Raw genomic sequence first — 9,627 nt, 5'->3', positions numbered from 1 at the left:
CATATGTTTATGAAAATATGGACGAAAGGAATGACCAATTCCTTGAGCTGCTCAAGGAATTGAAGACTCTGAGGGGTAAGGACCTCTTTGGTAAAAGTGTTGCTGAGTTGTGCCTTGTGCCCAACGTGAAGATCCCTGTAAAATTCAAAGTACCCGACTTTGAGAAATTCAAGGGAAATACGTGCCCACTCAACCATCTTGTGATGTATGTGTAAGACCCCAATTTTGACCCTAAGATCCCTCATGGCATCATAACATTGCATTTGCATTGCCTCAAGGATCATAAGCATCTTGGCTCCTTACCTTTGGGTGGGATCTTTTGAGAGTTGGTTTGAGATCACCAAGAATTCTTGAATTGTATATTATTGCTTTTCTCTTTTTTTATTTACTAACCAAAAGCACAAAAAATATGTCACTAACATCTCTTGTTTGTAGCTTGAGCAGTCACAAGGTCTAAAGCTTCTAGGAGATCCTATGTGCATTGATAGGGCCAACTGAAGATGAAAGCAAGCATGGAAATGGTTCCCAAAGGCTCTTATCCATCAAATATGCCTCCCAAGTGTCTCAATTCATCATTTTAATCAAAGCAAATCAAGGGGCTTGAGGCTTGTCTCCCAAGAAAAAATTAATTCATCTGTTCATCAACTGTGCCTTGTTCATGAAGCAACCTCAACCCATGATCAAATACAATCAAGGGAAGTTCTTTCATTCATCATTTCATGCATATTTGAACTTATTTGAGTGTCCTCAATCATAAATTCATCAAGATATGAGGTTTGGACTTGAGAAGTTGACCCTAAGAGATAAAATGTTCTTAAAGACCATATGAACTTTCATGTTCATCAAAAATTGATTTGAATCTTGGAAGGTTATCATCCATTCCAAGACATTATAGGTCATTTTGACTGAAACCCTAATTTTAGGCCAACTTTCCAAGGACATAACTCCTTCATTTTTCATGATTTTGAGGTGGGATCAAATGCATTGGACAACTTACGATGTCTACTTCAAATGTTATGTTGAGCAAAATTTCAAAATCCTAAAATAAATACATGGGATAATGCAAAACATTATAGGTCACTTTGGACCAAATGCATTGAAATGTGAAAAGGTCCAACTTCAAGTGCCCATAACCTCTTTATCAAAAATACAAATGATGCAAAATTTAAGTCCAAATTGATTGCCCTGAAAAGACCTACAACTTTATGGTTGAATATTTTGTCATTTGGAGCTTGCATCATTGAAACAGAAGGGCTTAAACTTTGGCCAATTTTAAAAATCTCATATGTACATGTTTTGCACCCCACACTTCATGACCACTTTTCATCAATTTCCAAGGATCAAATAGAGTTTTGATCAACATAACAAATGATCCTTATGCAAAAACCTTTCCAACCATTACTCATGAGGTGGTGTTTCAAGTTTGGAAGAGCCATTTTCGAAGACATGAACATTATGGTGCAATTTTGGAAAATCATAAAATTTGCATTGCACGAACCATTATTACATAAGCTGCACGTCCAATTTGCTTCCATCATGCATCAGCTGCCAAATCCAAATGAAATTGGGCCCTCCATGCGCCTGTACAGGCCCATGCATGGAGACCCTTTCCATTTATGCAAGTTTGTAATCATGCACTTCAGCCATGCCTTGTGTATAAATACAATGCATATGAGCTTCATTTCACCAACTTGAAGATGCCCTAAATGATGTGCAATTGAAACCTCACCCTCATACCAAAGATACTCTCTCATTTTTCTCTCAATTTTCAGATCTGAATTTTGATTTCCTCGATTGAAATTTCAGATCTAAAAGTTCCTAAACCTCTTCACCTTGATCCATAGAGTGAAATGTAAGCATTAGCATCAAGGAATTGTGACTCCAAGCCCTGCAAATCAGAGGTTTACCTCAACTTTTATTTTCTTTGAATCAGCTTGTATAGTGCTTATTTCTTATTGTTGTGGTGTGATTTGAAGTCCTCTGCATAGAGGCAACATTATTGAGCTTCCAATTTTCAAAAATCATGAAGTTCAGTTGAACACCATTAAAATTCCATCTCTGATTTCTTTCAATGTAGAAACCTAGAGTGGATTTGATTGGTATAGGGGTGATGCTCTCGATTGGTGCCTGGATCGTGTCTTATGGTTAACATTTGATTCTCTGCAACATGAAGCTTGGCTGGAAGTGGCCGGAGAAGACGGTGGCGCTGGTCACCGTCCCCTCTCCAGATTAGATCTGAGTCGTCCACTCTTGTTTCCAGATCTAATCTCATATGTCAATTGTTATGACTTTTTTATTTGCATGGTGCGCTTCAGTTGACTTGTGCATATGGTGAACACGCGCTTCTTGGTCGTGTGATGATCCACGTCAATTAATGAAGCTTCATCAGACGGTCCATGCATTTTCCTTTTTTTATTTTATTTTTGATTTCTATTTCTTTTAATTCCATTTCTTTTAAAAAACTTCATAACTCCTTCATTATTGGTCCCAAAAATGTGAGACCAATTCTATTTTTCTTCTTTTAATTTCTAGTTTCTAAAAATTATTTTTAATATTATTTATTTTATCATTTGATATTTTTTAGGAATTTTCTCTTTTCTGGTTATTTTTAATTCATTTAAAATAGTTTTGATATCCAAAAAATACAAAAAAAATTTCCAACCTCTTTGAATGATGATAGATCTACGAAAAATATTCTCATCAATTTATTAATTGATTTGAGATTTTAGTTCAATTAGGTTATTTTTATGCATTTTTAATTGATTTAAAATAGTTTCCGACTTTTAAAAATGCTGAAATTTTTTGTCAAACTTTGTTTGACCTTGTTGAACTTGGGATAATTCACTTAGACTTTTTCAAAGTTGATTTGAAGTGAGTTTGAAGTTTGACCTTTCTTTATTATTTTAATATTGAAAAATACCAAAAATATTTTATTTGTTTCTTGACTTCTAATCTTCATCTTGCTTCTGTTTTCTATTGTTTGACCTTGATCTTCTCAATCTTTGGTCAATGCTTGTTGATTATCTCATTCCATTTCCATTAATGTACTTTAATATTCATCTTCTTCTTCTTCTTTTTCTTTTTTGATCAATGAGTTAAAGTTTGGTGGTTAGCATTGATACATGGAGGTTTAACCTTCCTTGATTCAAATCTAATTTATCTTGATCATGGATCAAGTGAATGGCTTTGCATTAAGGATAGGTTGCTTCCTAATCATGCAAAGAACCTAAATTAATACAAGATCATTTCTCATCTTCTTTTTGGCATGGCAAGTTGTAGGAGTTTGATTCACTAATCAAAATCTCTAACTTGTGTTGTTGCCTACATTATTATTGACCGGCCTCAGATAGTTGTGACTTCTACATAAGTCCAATTATGATTGCTTAACATAGCGCTAAATTTTTCTTATGGCACACTAACTTTAACACTAACCATTAACCATTAACATTTAATTCTTGCTCTTTACATTTATGCAATTTACTATTCTTGTACATATTATTCATTTGCTTTTTCCTTTGCTCACTTGAGCACATGTTTATGTTAATGCAATTTGTCTTTTGCTCACTTGAGCATATAATTGTGTATATATTATTGTGCTTGTGTTTTGTTGTGATTGTTGTGGACCAAATGCAAAAATGGACAAATGGACTTAGTTTCTAGGACATTCCCTATGCAAAATTGGAGTAAAATGCCTAATGTTGAAGATGGATTAGAAGGACCAAATCTCTAAACTAACTCTTGTCCATTCTTGATTTACTTCATAGAACTCTTTGATGTGTGTGCTTTTGTGCTAGGGAATCCTATGTGAGCCAAATTGAAGAACCATTGCCATGTTCATTCAAAGTGAAAGATACAAGAGCCAGTGGGGATCTCCTAAGAGCTTGCTTGGTTAATTTGATTGCTTGAGCTTACACTTATTTTGCTTGGATATTCCAAAGGATAAGAGCTACTTGGATCATCAATATGATCTCAAGAGAGGAACTCTATTTGTGGTCTTGTTTCTTATCCTTCATATCTAGTATGATTAGGACTTTAAGATGGTACGTAGGCAATGGGTTTATCCATCCAAACACAAAATTGTAAATAACTTGTATATTCTCTTCTCATCTCTTCAATCATGTTTGCACAAATAATTTTTCACAAAATACCAACCTTACAACAAGTGTGAAAAGGGCTCCCTAGGAGTACCTAGGATGTTTTGGGTTCTTAAAACCTTCCCATTGCATAACCAACCCCCTTACCCCGATCTCTGACATTTTTACTAGTTTTTTATTCGATAAAACTTCTAGGTTTTTGTTCGCTTTCAAACCATTCCTTTGGATAAATAGAAGTGCGGTGGCGACTCGACTTGTATGGTTTACCTTGGATTTAGTCAATATCTCTAATGGTAACGAATACCCCGCTACAGTATGCTTGCAAGATGTAAACCCAAACAGATAACGACCAACTTTTTATCCACTACTTCCAGGATAGTTTATCTGGTGCTGCACTACGGTGGTACATGGGTTTGGAGGGTGCAAACATCCGCTCTTTCAACGACCTTGGCGAGGCCTTCGTCAAGCAATATAAGTATAATATGGATATGGCTCCTGATAGGGACCGGTTGAGGGCAATGTCCCAGAAAGAGAAAGAGACCTTCAAGGAGTACGCCCAAAGATGGCGCGAGTTGGCAGCTCAGATAGTGCCACCCCTAGAAGAGAAGGAGATGACAAAGATCTTTTTGAAGACTTTGAGCTCTTTCTACTTAGAGAGGATGATCGCCAGTGCTCCCTCAGACTTCACCGAAATGGTGAAGATGGGGATGAGGTTGGAAGAAGGGGTCCGTGAAGGACGTTTGTCTAGGGAAGACAACTCTTCAGCAAAGAGGTATGGAGGCGTTTCTAAGAAGAAGGAAGGAGAGGCACATGTTGTGTCCTCTCATATTAAAAGAAGACCCTTAGTTAGGAGGAAGAATGTGCGTCCTGCCATTAACCAACACCAGGTGGCTCATATAGCACCTGCCTTTCGAGAAGTTCATCATCAACAATAACAACCACAATATCCACAACAACATCGTCAACAACATCAACATGCCTACCAACCTCGAAACAATAATAACACCAGCACCGGCAACTGCGAGAGGAAGAGGGTAACTTTTGACCCGATTCCGATGTCATATGCTGCACTATATCTTTCTCTGATCGATAGAAAATTGATCACTCCACGAGACCCAGCCGTTGTACCAACCAACCCTCAGTGGTGGTACAAGCCAGAACTACACTGTGTATATCATTCCGGTGCTCCCGGACATGATGTGGAGAATTGCTACCCGTTGAAGACCAAGGTGCAAGACCTTGTGAGAAGCGATATTTTGTTTTTCGAGGACGTAGGTCCTAATGTGAAGAAGAACCCATTGCCCGAGCATGGGAAAGCTGCTGTTAATATGGTCCAGGGATGCCCTGTCAAATATAAAGTCCTATATGTTAATGACATAAGGCAATCTTTGGTCGAGATGCATAAGCTGTTATGTGAACACAACCACTATGAGCATGACCATGATAGGTGCCAGGTGTGCACTATCATTGAGAGAGGTTGTCGCTAAGTAAGAAAGGACATCCAAGAGATGCTGGATCAGGGAATCATTGAAATGCTTCAGAATCGTGATGAGGATGAAGTGGATGTTATCACCCCGGTATTTAGAATTCGAGAGCCTGTTGTCGTCAAGTATGATGGCAGCAAGAAGAAGGTATCTCCAGCTCTTGTGATCAAGCCAGCGGGCCCTGTCCCATATTCATATGACAAGGTTGTCCCCTACCGGTATAATGATGTGATGTTGGAAGATGGAAAGGAGGTGTCGTTGCCCTCAACTTCCGTAGTGAGCATTTCTGACGTTAGTGGTGTGACCCGCAGTGGTCGTGTTTTCTCGGTGCAGCCGAAACCCCATGAAGACGTTTTGAAGAGAATTGTGGTTAATCCTGTCGGTCCCGTGGGGACTTCTTCTTCAAATAATCCTGCTGTGAAGGGTGTTGACCCTAATGTTTTTAAAAACACTCCTATCCTGGTTGGCCAGTCTGGCATTGTAAAATAGGATGGTGATGAGATGCTAAGGCTCATCAAAAGGAGTGAATATAATGTTGTTGATCAGCTGCTACAAACTCCATCAAAGATATCTATCTGTCTTATCTTGGTTGATGAATTCTGAGCCACACTGTGAAGCTTTGCAGAGGGTGTTGGACGTGGCATACGTGGATCACGATGTCACAATAGAGCATTTTGATAGCATTGTTGCAAATATAACCGCTTGTAACAATTTGAGCTTCTGTGATGCTGATCTTCCCGAGGAGGGAAAAGACCACAACTTGGCCTTACACATTTCAATGAACTGTAAGGATGATGCCTTGTCCAATGTGTTGGTGGACACATGATTATCTCTTAATGTGTTGCAAAAATCCACTATGGCTAAACTTTCTTACCAGGGGCCTCCCATGAGGCAAAGTGGAGTGGTTGTTAAGGCGTTTGATGGATCGCGGAAAACTGTGATCGGCGAATTAGAACTCCCGATCAAGATTGGACCTAGTGATTTCCAGATCACTTTCCAGGTCATGGATATTCATCCATCTTACAGATGTTTGATTGGAAAACCATGGATTCACGAGGCAAGCGCCGTGACATCCACCCTATGCCAGAAGTTGAAGTTTGTGAAAAACAAGAAGTTGGTGGTGATAGGGGGAGAGAAGGCTCTCTTGGTTAGCCATTTATCTTTCTTTTCCTATATTGATGCTGAAGATGAGGTTGGGACTCCGTTCCAAGCCTTGTCTATTGTTGAGCCTTCAAGGAAAGGACTTTCTTCATTTGTCTCCTACAACGATGCAAAGTTGGCCATTGAGCATGGTGCAACTACTGGTTTGGGGCAAATGATCAAGTTAGAAGATAATAAATCCAAGGCTGGCATAGGGTATTCTTCAGGTTTTTCCAATGAGTGTGGGTTGTTCCAGAGTGGTGTTTTTATCCATACAGTTGAAGATCAGGAAGCTGCTGCCATAGTTGAAGATGATGAAGAGGAAGACCTTGGCAACTTTGTCATACCAGGCGGAATCTGCAATAATTGGGTCGTTGTTGATGTTCCAACGGTTTTCCATAAGTCCACGTAATGTGTTCATTTTGTTTAAAAACCCTTCTCCCATGCCAAAGGGAGAAGTGATGACATTGTTGGCGATTTGATTAATACAATGATATTCATTCAAAAATTACATGTTAAATGTTTGTTTTTCCAAATTATTTTTCCTTTTTTCCTTTTACATGAAATTAGTGATCACCATAAAACCCTAAAAAGAGAATAAAATCAATCTTTTCATCTGCATAATGATTTGCCTTGTTTGAATTCTGAAATCTCTTTTATACTCAAAATCATTATGGAGGTTGATCAAACCCATTGAACATAATGATCCAACACCATCTCCCAACTTTGAGTTCACTGTATTTGAGGCGGAAGAAGATGATGTTGAAGAGATTCCTAATGAGATTACCCGTCTTCTTGGCACGAGGAGAAGATCATTCAGCCACATCTTGAGAATCTAGAAACAGTCAACTTAGGGTCTGAAGACTGCGTTCGTGAGGTAAAGATTGGGGCACTCCTTGAAGAGTCTGTTAAGAAGGGGTTGATTGAGTTGCTACGAGAATATGTCAACGTCTTTGCCTGGTCGTATGAAGACATGCCTGGTCTAGATACTGATATCGTGCAACATTTCTTGCCGTTGAAGCCTGAATGGGTGCCTGTGAAGCAGAATCTCAGAAGAACTCATCCTGATATGGCAGTGAAGATTAAAGAGGAAGTTCAAAAGCAAATTGATGCGGGGTTTCTGGTGACTTCTACATATCCTCAATGGGTGGCCAATATTGTGCCCGTGCCTAAGAAAGATGGAAAGGTCCGAATGTGTGTGGACTACCGTGACTTGAATAAAGCTAGTCTAAAAGATGATTTTCCTCTACCACACATTGATATGTTGGTAGATAATACAGCTAAATTCAATGTCTTTTCCTTTATGGACGGATTTTCCGGTTATAACCAGATTAAAATGGCACCCGAGGATATGGAGAAGACAACATTCATCACGCCTTGGGGAACATTCTGTTATCGAGTGATGCCCTTCGGTTTGAAGAACGCCGGAGCCACGTATCAATGAGCTTTGACTACCTTGTTTCATGATATGATGAACAAGGAGATTGAAGTGTATGTTGATGATATGATTGCAAAGTCGAAAACGGAAGTTGAACATGTAGAGCACTTGTTGAAGCTTTTCTAGCGTTTGAGGAAGTACAAATTCCGCCTGAATCTGAACAAGTGTACATTTGGAGTCCGTTCCGGTAAGTTATTGGGCTTTATCGTCAGTGAAAGAGGTATTGAAGTTGATCTTGCCAAGAGATGCCTGCGCCCAAAACTGAGAAGCAAGTCCGACGTTTTCTTGGCCGCTTGAATTACATTTTGAGATTTATATCACACATGACTGCCACATGTGCGTCTATATTCAAGCTCCTCCGGAAAGATCAACGTCATGATTGGACCGAGGATTTCCAAAAGGCCTTTGACAGTATCAAAGAGTATTTGTCCGAGCCTCCGATTCTCTCTCCGCCTGTTGAAGGGAGACCATTGATTATGTACTTGACCGTGCTTGACGATTCCATGGGTTGTGTATTGGGTCAGCAAGATGAATCAGGGAAGAAAGAATATGTGATACACTACTTGAGTAAGAAGTTCACTGATTGTGAGTCTCGATACTCAAAGCTTGAGAAAACATGTTGTGCCTTGGCTTGGGCCGCTAAGCGCTTACGCCAGTATATGTTAAATCATACGACTTGGTTGATATCCAAAATGGATCCAATCAAGTGTATCTTTGAGAAGCCTGCTTTAACTAGGAGGATTGCCCGTTGGCAGATGTTGTTATCTGAGTATGATATTGAGTATCGAGCTTAGAAAGCTATTAAAGGTAGTATCTTGGCTGACCACTTGACACATCAACCAATTGAAGATTATCAGTCTGTGAAATACGACTTCCCTGATGAGGAGATTATGTATTTGAAGATGAAAGATTGTGATGAGTCTACGCTCGATGAAGGGCCAGAGCCTGGTTTCCGATGGGGTATGGTGTTCGATGGCGCTGTTAATCAGTATGGAAATGGTATTGGGGCAATGATTATTACTCCTCAAGGCACACATTTTCCTTTTACAGCAAGGCTAACTTTCAAATGCACGAATAATATGGTGGAGTATTAGGCCTGTATTATGGGTTTGGAAGAATGTATTGATCTTAGGATCAAACATCTTGACGTTTATGGTGATTCGGCCCTTGTTGTTAATCAGATTAAGGGTGAATGGGAGACGAATCAACCTGGCCTCATCCCATATAGAGATTATGAGAGGAGTATTTCAACTTTCTTTACTAAATTTGACTTTCATCATATTCCTCGAGATGAGAATCGGATGGCAGATGCTCTTGCTACGCTTGCTTCAATGATTATGGTGAAATATTGGAATGAAGTCCCCAATATTACTATGATGCGCTTGGATAGACCAGCTCATATGTTTGTAGTTGAAGAAGTAAAAGATGATAAGCCGTGGTATTATGATATCAAATTCTTTCTCCAAAGTCA

The sequence above is a fragment of the Lathyrus oleraceus genome, chromosome 4, assembly GCF_024323335.1.
Source record: "Lathyrus oleraceus cultivar Zhongwan6 chromosome 4, CAAS_Psat_ZW6_1.0, whole genome shotgun sequence".
Lineage (NCBI taxonomy): Eukaryota > Viridiplantae > Streptophyta > Magnoliopsida > Fabales > Fabaceae > Lathyrus > Lathyrus oleraceus.
This window is presented reverse-complemented; position numbering follows the sequence as displayed.